Source organism: Euprymna scolopes, chromosome 7 (genome assembly GCF_053919585.1).
Source record: "Euprymna scolopes isolate OS-2025 chromosome 7, ASM5391958v1, whole genome shotgun sequence".
Lineage (NCBI taxonomy): Eukaryota > Metazoa > Mollusca > Cephalopoda > Sepiida > Sepiolidae > Euprymna > Euprymna scolopes.
The window spans coordinates 156,393,665-156,406,874 of NC_136488.1; the positions used below are offsets into that span (position 1 = coordinate 156,393,665).

At 36.0% G+C, this 13,210-nt stretch overlaps 1 protein-coding gene across 3 annotated transcripts in view; it reads left to right on the forward strand.

Moving 5' to 3' along the window:
- LOC145280088 (digestive cysteine proteinase 3-like) overlaps positions 1-13,210 on the forward strand; it is an 87,733-nt gene that overhangs the window by 1,848 nt on the left and 72,675 nt on the right. Inside the window, exon 1 of one of the 3 annotated variants that reach the window (XM_080131806.1) lies at positions 6,413-6,681. The exons of the other annotated variants lie outside the window; for them this stretch is intronic. The gene's annotated coding sequence lies outside the window, so the exon portion shown is untranslated. Of the gene's footprint in view, positions 1-6,412; positions 6,682-13,210 lie in introns of those variants that run through there. 3 annotated transcript variants of the gene reach the window in all.

Below are 13,210 nucleotides of genomic sequence, written 5' to 3' on the forward strand. Positions count from 1 at the left end.
TTTACATTGTTTTCATTTAGTATTTTGTTATTATGTGCTTTAATTATCATGACTTCCTTAGATTTCAAAACCCGATACTATGACCACAAAAGTAAATTCAAAAATAAAAAAAAAAACACCGTATAAAAACAACACTAGCGAATAAATACTGGGAACTCAAAGAAAGCGGACATTCGCCGGTAGTCGAACGGAAAATAATAAGACAAGCTACCACGTACAGACATTTAGACGACCCATGTAAATTATGCCTCCATGAAAAATTTGCTATCCTGTACTTTAAAGAAACCCAAAATCTATTAAACTGTAGACGAGAAATAGCAAACACTTGTTTTCACAAAATAAAACTTACTCGAGGATAGCGATACAAAATAGCTTTAAAACTAACAATAACAATAGAAAATAATAAATAAACATGAATATACATAAACGATCACACATATGTATATGTATATATATATATATATATATATATATATATATACATATATATATATATATATATGTGTGTGTGTGTGTATGTATGTATGTGTGCATGTATGTATGTACACATATGTATATTTATATATATATAAAAAAAGGGAGGAAAACGTCTACCTTAAACCACTAACCTAGTTCTAAAACAGATCCTTTGTTCGATAAAATGCATGCCCATTGGCTGATAGAAAGGGGTGCGGTGGATACTAGAAAGCTGATTGGCCAACTAAAATCCTCAACATATATAAAAACAAGAAACAACCACAGAATTCGCGCATAAGCCTGACGAATCCTATAGTGGATGAAACGCAGAATATTCAGTGTAGCTTAATCGCCATATATATTTTATAAATTAATATATATATATAAATATATATATATATATATATATATATATATATATATATATATATATATATATATATATGCGCGCGCGTGTGTGCGTGTACGTACATCCATACGTATATATATATATATATATATATATATATATATATATATATATATATATATATATATATATATACATACAGGGTGCCCACAAAGTCTGGCTACATAATCTACAGGATGCTTCCACAAAGTCTGGCTACATAATGTAGCCAGACTTTGTGTACACCCTGTATATATGGTTGTACACACACACAAACAAATATATGTGTGTGTGTGTGTGTTTGATATATATATATATATATATATATATATATATATATATATATATATATATATATAAGTGAACGTGTCTGTGTGTGTGTCTGTGTGTGTATGTGTGTGTGTCTATGCAATAACTCCAGACTCGAAATTTGATATACAGAGTCCTGAGATTTGGGAAAATCGATGTGATCGGTTTTCGGCCAGAAATTTCGCTGTTAAGGGTTCAAAGTTCAACGATTTGACCTTTAAAAACTCTATCAAATCCTCCTCCGATAATTTTGGGTCTAAACACTTGAAATTTTAGATATAGGTTCCTTGGACACGGATCTAACTTAATAACTTGATTTGAGCTCAAAACAATAAATTTTAAGGGGTCATAATAGGGGTCAAAGTTAAAAAAATTGACTGTTTTTTTGTTTTTCTTTTGCTCAGCATACACCTCCAAACACGCGGGTAACGCCGGGCCGAAATGCTAGTATATATATATATATATATATATATATATATATATATATATATATATATATATATATATATATATATATATATATAAAAGATAAGGAATAAGGATTGAAGTTACATTTAAACTTTATTATATTTTTATGCTAATTTTTCTCCTCTTCTGATGAGAAGCATTTTTCTTTGATATGCCTGGCTTAAACATGTTTTACCCATTTTATTTCTCTTTCATTTATTGTGATCGCCCCTTATCTTATTGAAATGATAATTTAATAAAGTTCCAATGTAACATTAATCCATATCTCTTTATCTTTTCTTATAATTTGCTTCTCTTGATCGAGTAGAACTTTAGATATCCGGATATGTTGTATTTTCTCGAATCAGTTTACTTTTTACAAGTTAATCCTCTCTCTCTCTCTCTCCCCCTCTCTCTCTCTCTCTCTCCCTCTCTCTCTCTCTCTACATATATATATATATATATATATATATATATATATATATATATATATATATATATATATTAGCGTTGGGATGATTAATCGCAATCAGAAGTCAGAAAAATTGGACTTTTTAATGGTATCGGAATAAAAAAAAATGTAGCCTTTTCTTTCAATTCTAAAAGCGATTCTTTTCTATTGGCTAATGCTGAGTATTGTTGTTGAAGTTTCTGATGCATTTCATCTATTTGTTGACAGTACTTTTCTGCCGTAATAGTTTTTCCTGCATTCAAATAACTGTAATGGATGAGACCGGTCGCAGATCACCAAACTTCTGGCTTCAAGAAGTGTCGTGGAGCTTTGTTGGCGTCTAATCACTAAGCTGAGCGCCACCAGTTGTCGTAAACAACCCAATTTTCATCGAAAGTCACAACCCGGTCGAGAAACACGTCGTTCTTGTTGCATAAAAGAAGTGAAGATGAGACTTCATAACTGCGTTTCTTTTGATTGTTGTTAAATTCATGGGGCATTCATTTATCAACTTTTTGTCTTTCTAATCTCTTTCATGTGGTTGGAAATCGTCGTATACGTTCAGAAGTAAGCTCTCGAAGAGTTGTGCGTGGATTGGCTTCGACTAAATCTCTTGATTTACCGTTGTCAACATTCGATACGCAACCACTATGCTCAACATCTTCAAAACTCCTCGCCGCAACGAAATTTCTTAAACCACCATTGTGCTGTGCGTTCAGTAGTGGTTCCTGGGCTAAACGCTTCGTTGATTTAGCAGCTTTTCGTCCTAGATTGAATTGAAATAAGAAACTTGTGCGAATTTGCTTTTTTCATCTTGTATTTAACGTTCTGAAAAGAAGACACAATTGTTTTAAAATGATTCTAATTTAAACGATTAGATAGAGCGAAAAATGCCCTTTAAAATTATAAATAAAGTAAAGCTATTATTACGAAATAATTTGAAATAAAAAACAAAATTCCGCAAGAAATTTTTTGTCAACATATTACATACATTCACTACCGTATAGGTTCATTATTACACTTAATCCGAGGTGCGTTCCAAAAGTAATGCCTACTATTTTATTCCGCCCAAATGGATCAGAGGGAATTGCATTTACATTGTTATGGTGACTGAACTTATGCACTGCTAACCTGAACGTTTCATCTTTTTGTAGCAGATATTATCGGTGTGAGACTCTAAGAAACCAATCCCTATCACGAACGTGCGTCAGAAACAGAGACGCGCAATTGAATTCTTCCATCCAGAAAAATTGAATCGACCAACATTTAGCGGAGCCTTTTGAACGTCTACGAAGCCGATGCAGTTTTTGTCAGCACAGTTGGGAGACGGGTTTGTCGATTTCAGAGTGGCGACAGAGATTTGAGTGATAAAGCGTGCTCCAGACTTTTACGCCCGAGGTATCAAAAGAAGCTGGCAAAAGTGAATTGAGAATGGTGCTGACTATGTAGAAAAAATAAATTCTGGAGCACAAAAGGTCAGTCGTTTTAATGGTATCACTCTCGTCTTCATAAGCCTTAAACTTTTTGTTTTGGTTAAAAAATAAAATACATTCACTTTGGAACGACCCGTCTACACGCGTCAACTAGTATATGCTTAGAGATTACACGCTAATAATATTGTATGCGCACACAGTGCCTACGCCCCCTAGTACACACCCACACTATATATGCGCTCACTAGTACATGCGCATTCAGTACTACTACTAGCTCACTGTTATGGATTCACGCAGACGTTTAATAGTTCACATTTACGAGGTGCCTTCGAAAGTTTCCGGACATTTTTTCGTATGGGAACTTTTATTAATAGTACACACATGAAACTCTCGTCCCCTTCGAAGTAATCATCTCCGGCTGCAATGCACTTGTTGTACCGTTCCAACAACTTGTGGAAGCCCCCATGGAAGTCCTCTTGTGTGTAAATGACTCTTTCATCTCCTCAATTGTCTCATAACGACAGCCACTAGAATTCCTTGAGCTTAGGGAATAACCAAAAGCCACAGGGAGCAAGGTCTGGACTGTAGGGACGGTAAGGAATTGTCTTGATGCTCATCTTGGTTAAATAGTCTGTGACAAGTATGGCGTTGTGGACTGATGCATTCGCGCAAATCTTCTGCATCTTTAGTTCCTCGCAAACAATTGTGTGTACAGTTCCCGCACTGACATCAAACTGTGCACTTACTGTCTCTATAGAGGCACGACGATCTTCATCCATAAAATTCTTTATTTGGCCAATCAACTCTGATGTATATATGGTTGTACACACACACACACACACACACACACACACACACACACACACACACACACACATATATGGGTGTGTGTGTGTTTGTATATATATATATATATATATATATATATAAACGTGAACGTGTCTGCGTGTCTGTCTGTGTGTGTGTCTACGCAATAACTCCAGACTCGAAATTTGATATACAGAGTCCTGAGATTTGTGAAAATCGATGTGATCGGTTTTCGACCAGAAATTTAGCTGTTAAGGGTTCAAAGTTCAACAATTTGACCTTTAAAAACTCTATCAAATCCTCCGATACTTTTGGGTCTAAACACTTGAAATTTTAGATATAGGTTCCTTGGACACGGATCTAAGTTAATAACTTGATTTGAGCTCAAAACAATAAATGTTAAGGGGTCATAATAGGGGTCAAAATTAAAAAAAAATGGACTATTTTTTTTCTTTTGCTCAGCATACACCTCCAAACACGCGGGCAAAGCCGGGCCGAAATGCTAGTATATATATATATATATATATATATATATATATATATATATATATATATATATATAAAAGATAAGGAATAAGGATTGAAGTTACATTTAAACTTTATTATATTTTTATGCTAATTTTTCTCCTCTTCTGATGAGAAGCATTTTGCTTTGATATGCCTGGCTTAAACATGTTTTACCCATTTTATTTCTCTTTCATTTATTGTGATCGCCCCTAATCTTATTGAAATGATAATTTAATAAAGTTCCAATGTAACATTAATCCATATCTCTTTATCTTTTCTTATAATTTGCTTCTCTTGATCGAGTAGAACTTTAGATATCCGGATATGTTGTATTTTCTCGAATCAGTTTACTTTTTACAAGTTAATCCTCTCTCTCTCTCTCCCTCTCTCTCTCTCTCTCTCTCTCTCTCTCTCTCTCTCTCTCTCTACATATATATATATATATATATATATATATATATTAGCGTTGGGATGATTAATCGCAATCAGAAGTCAGAAAAATTGGACTTTTTAATGGTATCGGAATAAAAAAAAAATGTAGCCTTTTCTTTCAATTCTAAAAGCGATTCTTTTCTATTGGCTAATGCTGAGTATTGTTGTTGAAGTTTCTGATGCATTTCATCTATTTGTTGACAGTACTTTTCTGCCGTAATAGTTTTTCCTGCATTCAAATAACTGTAATGGATGAGACCGGTCGCAGATCACCAAACTTCTGGCTTCAAGAAGTGTCGTGGAGCTTTGTTGGCGTCTAATCACTAAGCTGAGCGCCACCAGTTGTCGTAAACAACCCAATTTTCATCGAAAGTCACAACCCGGTCGAGAAACACGTCGTTCTTGTTGCATAAAAGAAGTGAAGATGAGACTTCATAACTGCGTTTCTTTTGATTGTTGTTAAATTCATGGGGCATTCATTTATCAACTTTTTGTCTTTCTAATCTCTTTCATGTGGTTGGAAATCGTCGTATACGTTCAGAAGTAAGCTCTCGAAGAGTTGTGCGTGGATTGGCTTCGACTAAATCTCTTGATTTACCGTTGTCAACATTCGATACGCAACCACTATGCTCAACATCTTCAAAACTCCTCGCCGCAACGAAATTTCTTAAACCACCATTGTGCTGTGCGTTCAGTAGTGGTTCCTGGGCTAAACGCTTCGTTGATTTAGCAGCTTTTCGTCCTAGATTGAATTGAAATAAGAAACTTGTGCGAATTTGCTTTTTTCATCTTGTATTTAACGTTCTGAAAAGAAGACACAATTGTTTTAAAATGATTCTAATTTAAACGATTAGATAGAGCGAAAAATGCCCTTTAAAATTATAAATAAAGTAAAGCTATTATTACGAAATAATTTGAAATAAAAAACAAAATTCCGCAAGAAATTTTTTGTCAACATATTAAATACATTCACTACCGTATAGGTTCATTATTACACTTAATCCGAGGTGCGTTCCAAAAGTAATGCCTACTATTTTATTCCGCCCAAATGGATCAGAGGGAATTGCATTTACATTGTTATGGTGACTGAACTTATGCACTGCTAACCTGAACGTTTCATCTTTTTGTTGCAGATATTATCGGTGTGAGACTCTAAGAAACCAATCCCTATCACGAACGTGCGTCAGAAACAGAGACGCGCAATTGAATTCTTCCATCCAGAAAAATTGAATCGACCAACATTTAGCGGAGCCTTTTGAACGTCTACGAAGCCGATGCAGTTTATGTCAGCACAGTTGGGAGACGGGTTCGTCGATTTCAGAGTGGCGACAGAGATTTGAGTGATAAAGCGTGCTCCAGACTTTTACGCCCGAGGTATCAAAAGAAGCTGGCAAAAGTGAATTGAGAATGGTGCTGACTATGTAGAAAAAATAAATTCTGGAGCACAAAAGGTCAGTCGTTTTAATGGTATCACTCTCGTCTTCATAAACCTTAAACTTTTTGTTTTGGTTAAAAAATAAAATACATTCACTTTGGAACGACCCGTCTACACGCGTCAACTAGTATATGCTTAGAGATTACACGCTAATAATATTGTATGCGCACACAGTGCCTACGCCCCTTAGTACACACCCACACAATATATGCGCTCACTAGTACATGCGCATTCAGTACTACTACTAGCTTACTGTTATGGATTCACGCAGACGTTTAATAGTTCACATTTACAAGGTGCCTTCGAAAGTTTCCGGACATTTTTTCGTATGGGAACTTTTATTAATAGTACACACATGAAACTCTCGTCCCCTTCGAAGTAATCATCTCCGGTTGCAATGCACTTGTTGTACCGTTCCAACAACTTGTGGAAGCCCCCATGGAAGTCCTCTTGTGTATAAATGACTCTCGTCACAGCCTCTTTCATCTCCTCAATTGTCTCATAACGACAGCCACTAGGGTTTCCTTGAGCTTAGGGAATAACCAAAAGTCACAGGGAGCAATGTCTGGACTGTAGGGAGGGTGAGGAATTGTCTTGATGCTCATCTTGGTCAAATAGTCTGTGACAAGTATGGCGTTGTGGACTGATGCATTCGCGCAAATCTTCTGCATCTTTAGTTCCTCGCAAACAATTGTGTGTACAGTTCCCGCACTGACATCAAACTGTGCACTTACTGTCTCTATAGAGGCACGACGATCTTCATCCATAAAATTCTTTATTTGGCCAATCAACTCTGATGTTTTGACTTCCTTACTTTTCCCACATTCCTCCCAACCCCTCATAGACTCCCTGCCTTCCTTGAATCTCTTATACCACACAACAACTGATGCTCAATTCATGCAAGATGGTCCAAAAGCAGTCTGAAGCATCCCATATGTTTCTGTCGCATTTTTTTCCAAGTTTAAAACAGAATTTTATAGCATATCCTTTTTCTAAATTGTCCTCACGTGCAAATTGTACTTTTGAAATTTATCAGCTCTGACAATCAGGCTGTAGTAGCGTGTATTCCAATTCCTGCTGTAACTGTTTATTTGAACATAGAATTATAAAAATTGGTCAGTCATGTCATAAGATGTATAGCAATAACATACTTAATTTTCAAGTGTGTAAGACAATTTTGAATGCCTGTACAAAAATGTTTGGTAACTTATTGTCAACTTCTTCGCACCATCAAATGCATTACATTACATATAGATCCACTGATGCATATTCACGCAGTGCACACAGTGCTATTAGTACACGTTTACGCAATCTTGCCTCATTCTGACAAAGCCAGAGAATTGGCGTTTCGGCAATGAGGGGATGGGATGATGAGATTGGGTAAGTGTTCATCAGAGATCACTCTACTAATAGACTATTATCTATGCTAACAAAAACAATCATTACGTCCAAGGATGGAATACTGCTGCCATATCTGGGCAGGAGCTGCTAAAAACAGCCTATCCTGCCTTGACAGAGTACAAAATCGACTTCGTGGCTTAGTGGGAGATGCCCTTTTCTCTACCCTGCAACCTCTCTCCCACAGAAGAGACGTTGCGAGCCTATCCTTGTTTTATCGTTATTTCCATGGCAAGTGCTCGTCTGAACTCCAATCTCTGCCCCCCCCCTCGCCAATCTTTCACGAAAAACATCCGTCTAGCTGAATCCACTGTGAAAAATTTCCCCCACTCTTTATCTGTGCCTAAATCAAAACGTGGATTCCATGAACAAAGCTTCTTTCTTAGAACTGCACGCCTGTGGAACTCTGTTCCGGCTGCCTGCTTCCCACTTGACTACAACGTGGATGTCTTCAAGTCCAACGTTAACAAATTCCTAATGAACCGCCCCCTTAAGTAATCTTTCAATCTCAACACTAACGTACTGTACTTGCAATAACCCTTATCCCTGAGTGGCTTCCGGGCCTTGATAAGTGGTGACCATCGTGTAAAAAAATACATATGGCGTTGGTTAGACCCAGTAACCAATTAAACTGATATAGACGTCAATTAGTCCATATTCTTCAACGAGACCCTACTGTAACACACGCGTTATAAAGTTTGATGAAATGACCGGAAACATTAAAGTATGTGTATATGTATGTATGCCAGAGGCACTCACCCTAGGTGAGCTGAACCGGATTCCTCTGAAGGAGGAAGTTTCATAGAAACATCAAATTTGCAAGCTGTCCCCAGTCGCATGTATATTTAAGTCAGGTAATTCCAAATAGCTACCCATCTAGAACTGACCAGGCTCAGCGTTACTTACCTCTTATGAGAACCGGTGCATCAACGTGATTATAACCACATTAAATTATATTTGTGTCCAAGATTATAAACAAAGTACGAGAGAAATGAAATAAGTGCAAACATTATAAAACACTTTCAAATAACTGTTTAACCAAACAACCAGCTTTTTTTTTACTTGAGAGTCACCACTTATCAAGGCCCGAAGGCCACTTGTGGATAAGGGTTAATGAATGTAAGGTGGTAGTGAAGTAATCGTTAATGGTGTAAATTAGGTAGAATTTAATGATTTGTGGTGATGGCTTACCAAGAACTAGTTTAAATTGGATTTGAAGGTTGTTATGTTGTATTCAGTTGGGAAGCAGGACAGCGAAACAGTGTTCCAAGGTGGGCGGTACTGGGAAAGAAGCTTTGTTCATGGAATCTGTGTTTAGATTAAGTTACGAATAGAGAGTGCGGGGGGAAATCATATATAGTGGTTGTAGCTAGTCGAGTGTTTTGTGAAAGTTTGGCAAGGGGGAACTATATATTACAGTTCAGTCGACCACATGCTATGAAAATAGCGGTTGTTATTGTAATACACTTTCCGAGATGACTGACGCGAACTGAAATGACCTGTTAATTGTGTATTCCGATGAGTAGTTTGACTAGTCTGATCACCAACTAATCAAATTATTCCGGGTTGCTGTTTGCCTGGAGGTGTTTGCCACTCTCAATGGGATTATGTTATGTGAGAGCAAACTTCAGTAGTCAGCCAACCGTGTCTCATGCTGGAAAGGGAACAAAGAGGATTGTTCGATAGAAAGTTAGAGAACGGGATCATGGAGAGGAATAGTTTCTTAGCAGTCAAATTTACTGATGTACAGATTCTTCATACCACCAAAAGCAAGGCCCCGGTTTAATTACTAAAAGCAAACTCCTTCATAGTTGGGGCAGTGGCGCTGTGGATAGAGGCGTTGAGTCTCTCTGCTTTTGGACCATCTTGCATTTTTTTTTTTTTTTTTACACAGTGATCACCACTTATCAAGGCCCGGAAGCCACTCAGAGATAAGGGTTATTGCAAGTACATTAAGTTAGTGAGGAGATTTGCTGAAGTGTTTACTTAAGGGGGCGGTTCATTAGGAATTCGTTAACATTGGACTTGAAGACATCCAAGTTGTAGTCCGGAGGGAAGCAGGCAGACGGAACAGAGTTCCACAGGCGTGCACTTCTAAGAAAGAAGCTTTGTTCATGGAATCCGCGTTTTGATTTAGGCACAGATATAGAATGGGGGAAATTTTTCACAGTGGATTCAGCTAGACGGGTGTTTTTCGTGAAAGATTGGCGAGGGGGGACCAGAGATTGGAGTTCAGACGAGCATCTGCCATGGAAATAACGATAAAACAAGGATAGGCTCGCAACGTCTCTTCTGTGGGAGAGAGGTTCCAGGGTAGAGAAAAGGGCATCCCCCACTAAGCCACGAAGTCTATTTTGTACTCTGTCAAGGCAGGATAGGCTGTTTTTTGCAGCTCCTGCCCAGATATGGCAACAGTATTCCATCCTTGGACGTACTTGGCTTTTATATAGATAGATGCATGAACTGAGCATTAGTTTTTGTGTGGTATAAGAGATTCAAGGAAGGCAGGGAGTCTATGAGAGGTTGGGAGGAATGTGGGAAAAGTAAGGAAGTCAAAACATCAGAGTTGATTGGCCAAATAAAGAATTTTATGGATGAAGATCGTCGTGCCTCTATAGAGACAGTAAGTGCACAGTTTGATGTCAGTGCGGGAACTGTACACACAATTGTTTGCGAGGAACTAAAGATGCAGAAGATTTGCGCGAATGCATCAGTCCACAACGCCATACTTGTCACAGACTATTTGACCAAGATGAGCATCAAGACAATTCCTTACCGTTCCTACAGTCCAGACATTGCTCCCTGTGACGTTTTCAGGTCCAGGTGTCTGAAAATAGCGGTTTCAATCCTAGCCAAAGCAGGTCAGAGACGTGGTGAGACAACAACAACAACTATGGAAGGCAGTAATTACTGGGGATGCAGTTACAAGACTTAGCCTTCCTATCCCATCACGATTAACCACCTGAAGAAGACCAGAGGATGAGTTGGCCGAAGCGTGGTGAAACAACAACTATTAAGATAAAGATAACAGTCTGCCGAAAAGAATGAATACATTTTTCTAACGTGCTTTTCTACTCTCAATAAACTCTATTTTGAGATGGAATACAAAAGACGTAGAGAAAGAATTCAAGGAAAACGATGATACGGATTCTATCTCATAGTTCCCCCTTCATTATTTAAATGTAATTTGTACTGACTTTTTCTTCTACCTCTTTTATATTCCATTCTGGGCAACACCTGGACACGGGTCCTGCTTGTACTTAAATAAAGCTATGAATTTTAATTTTTTGTATGTTTCTGCATGTTACCATACGATGATTATGAATATATTTCCACCATTAACCCAATGAATGCCACTTCTGTACTGTTATACTGGTTACTGTCGCTTTCTAAAAATACATTTTTAACAAAAACGTATTGAATTACAAAAGGAGTAAAATTAATCATTATTCTGATAAACTAATGCATAAGAAAGAAGAAAAAATAAGTAATTGTAGACACTATAACGATATAACAACTGTTTAATCAGAAATAAAATTAAAATGAAATTGAATTTAACCATAGAAACGGAACAATTAGTGCAAAAATATATCAATACATAAATATAAAAGTGATGTTATTTGTCTGTCTGTGTGCAGACAATCTGTACCAAACTAATCTGACAATTTTTGGTCTACAAATTTTTAACTTGATATAGAGAAATTTGAAGCTGTGGAATAAATTCCATTTGTTTTTTTAGCCGATAAAAATAGTTAGCAACAGGTCAAAATTGAAAGCAAAAAAATAATTTGTCAGGCATAAGTCGACTAGACATGTTACTTCTATGTATGCGTTTTTATATGCGTATGGACTAGCTCAGATAGCAATGAATAATGCTGGAGAGTTATATATTTTGTTTGGGATTCTAGCACCCAAGTCATATATTTTTTAACCTTTGAAATCATGATTATATATTGGGTACAAAATAATAATCAATAAAGAATTAACTGTATAATAATAAATACGAAATCGTCATAAATTAAAATGTCATATTTAAACGTACTTTACGACCGGGACACCCCCGGGCGAATTGCTAGTATATATATATATATATATATATATATATATATATATATATATATATATATATATATATATGTATATATATATATATATATATATATATATATATATATATAGTAAATAAAAACAAAAAATTCCAATAATTCGCGATAATTTTAACCTTCGAAATAATAAAATGTAATAATAGAATACAGATACAAACTTAATATAAACCTCAAACTTCTGGTTATTTTCTCCTTCTTACTTCCTCTCGCCTCCCCTCTCTCTTTCTCTCTTTATATATATATATATATATATATATATATATATATATATATATATATATATATATATATATATATATATATATATATATACTAGCAGTTCCGCCCGGTTTTGCTCGGGCCCTTTGTACTGTTCATAAGGTTATGTGCATATGTATATATTGAAAAGTGTGAATATGTAAAGTAATGCCTTTCTGTATAATAGTCCTCTTTAACTACCATAGAGAAAAGACACACACACATTTTCACCTTTATAGATAGATAGATGGATAGATAGATAGATAGATTGGATACAATATATAGTAATTATTTAAAAAGTATTAAAAAAAGACCCATGCGCCACCACCGAGAATCGAAGCCAAAACGTTCAGCTCACGATTTATTTTGCCTCTGCCGTCAATGACTGGGCCATGAAAACATGTTTATTGCAAGGTTAAAAATTAAAACATGAACCAATAGCTACTATGTTATGCATTCGTAATGCCGACGTTCGCGTTATGCATTCGTAATGCCGGCGTTCGACCTTCACCTGGAAAATTTCATTTTTTTTTTAATTTTCACACTTTTGCACCGATTTTTTCGAGCTAAAACCCAAATATAAAGTTTTGCATGGATTCAAATAACTTATATATATGAAGTTTCATGTCTGTAGACCAAAAACTCTAGGAAGAATTTGGTAGGAAAAATTTGTTAAAACTAAATATATACGCATACATAAATATATATGGAAACAATTTTGTGTTTACTATAAACTTTTACGCAAATATTATGCAAGTATAAATCATGTAGAATATCTGCATGAATATAATTACACGTTATAGT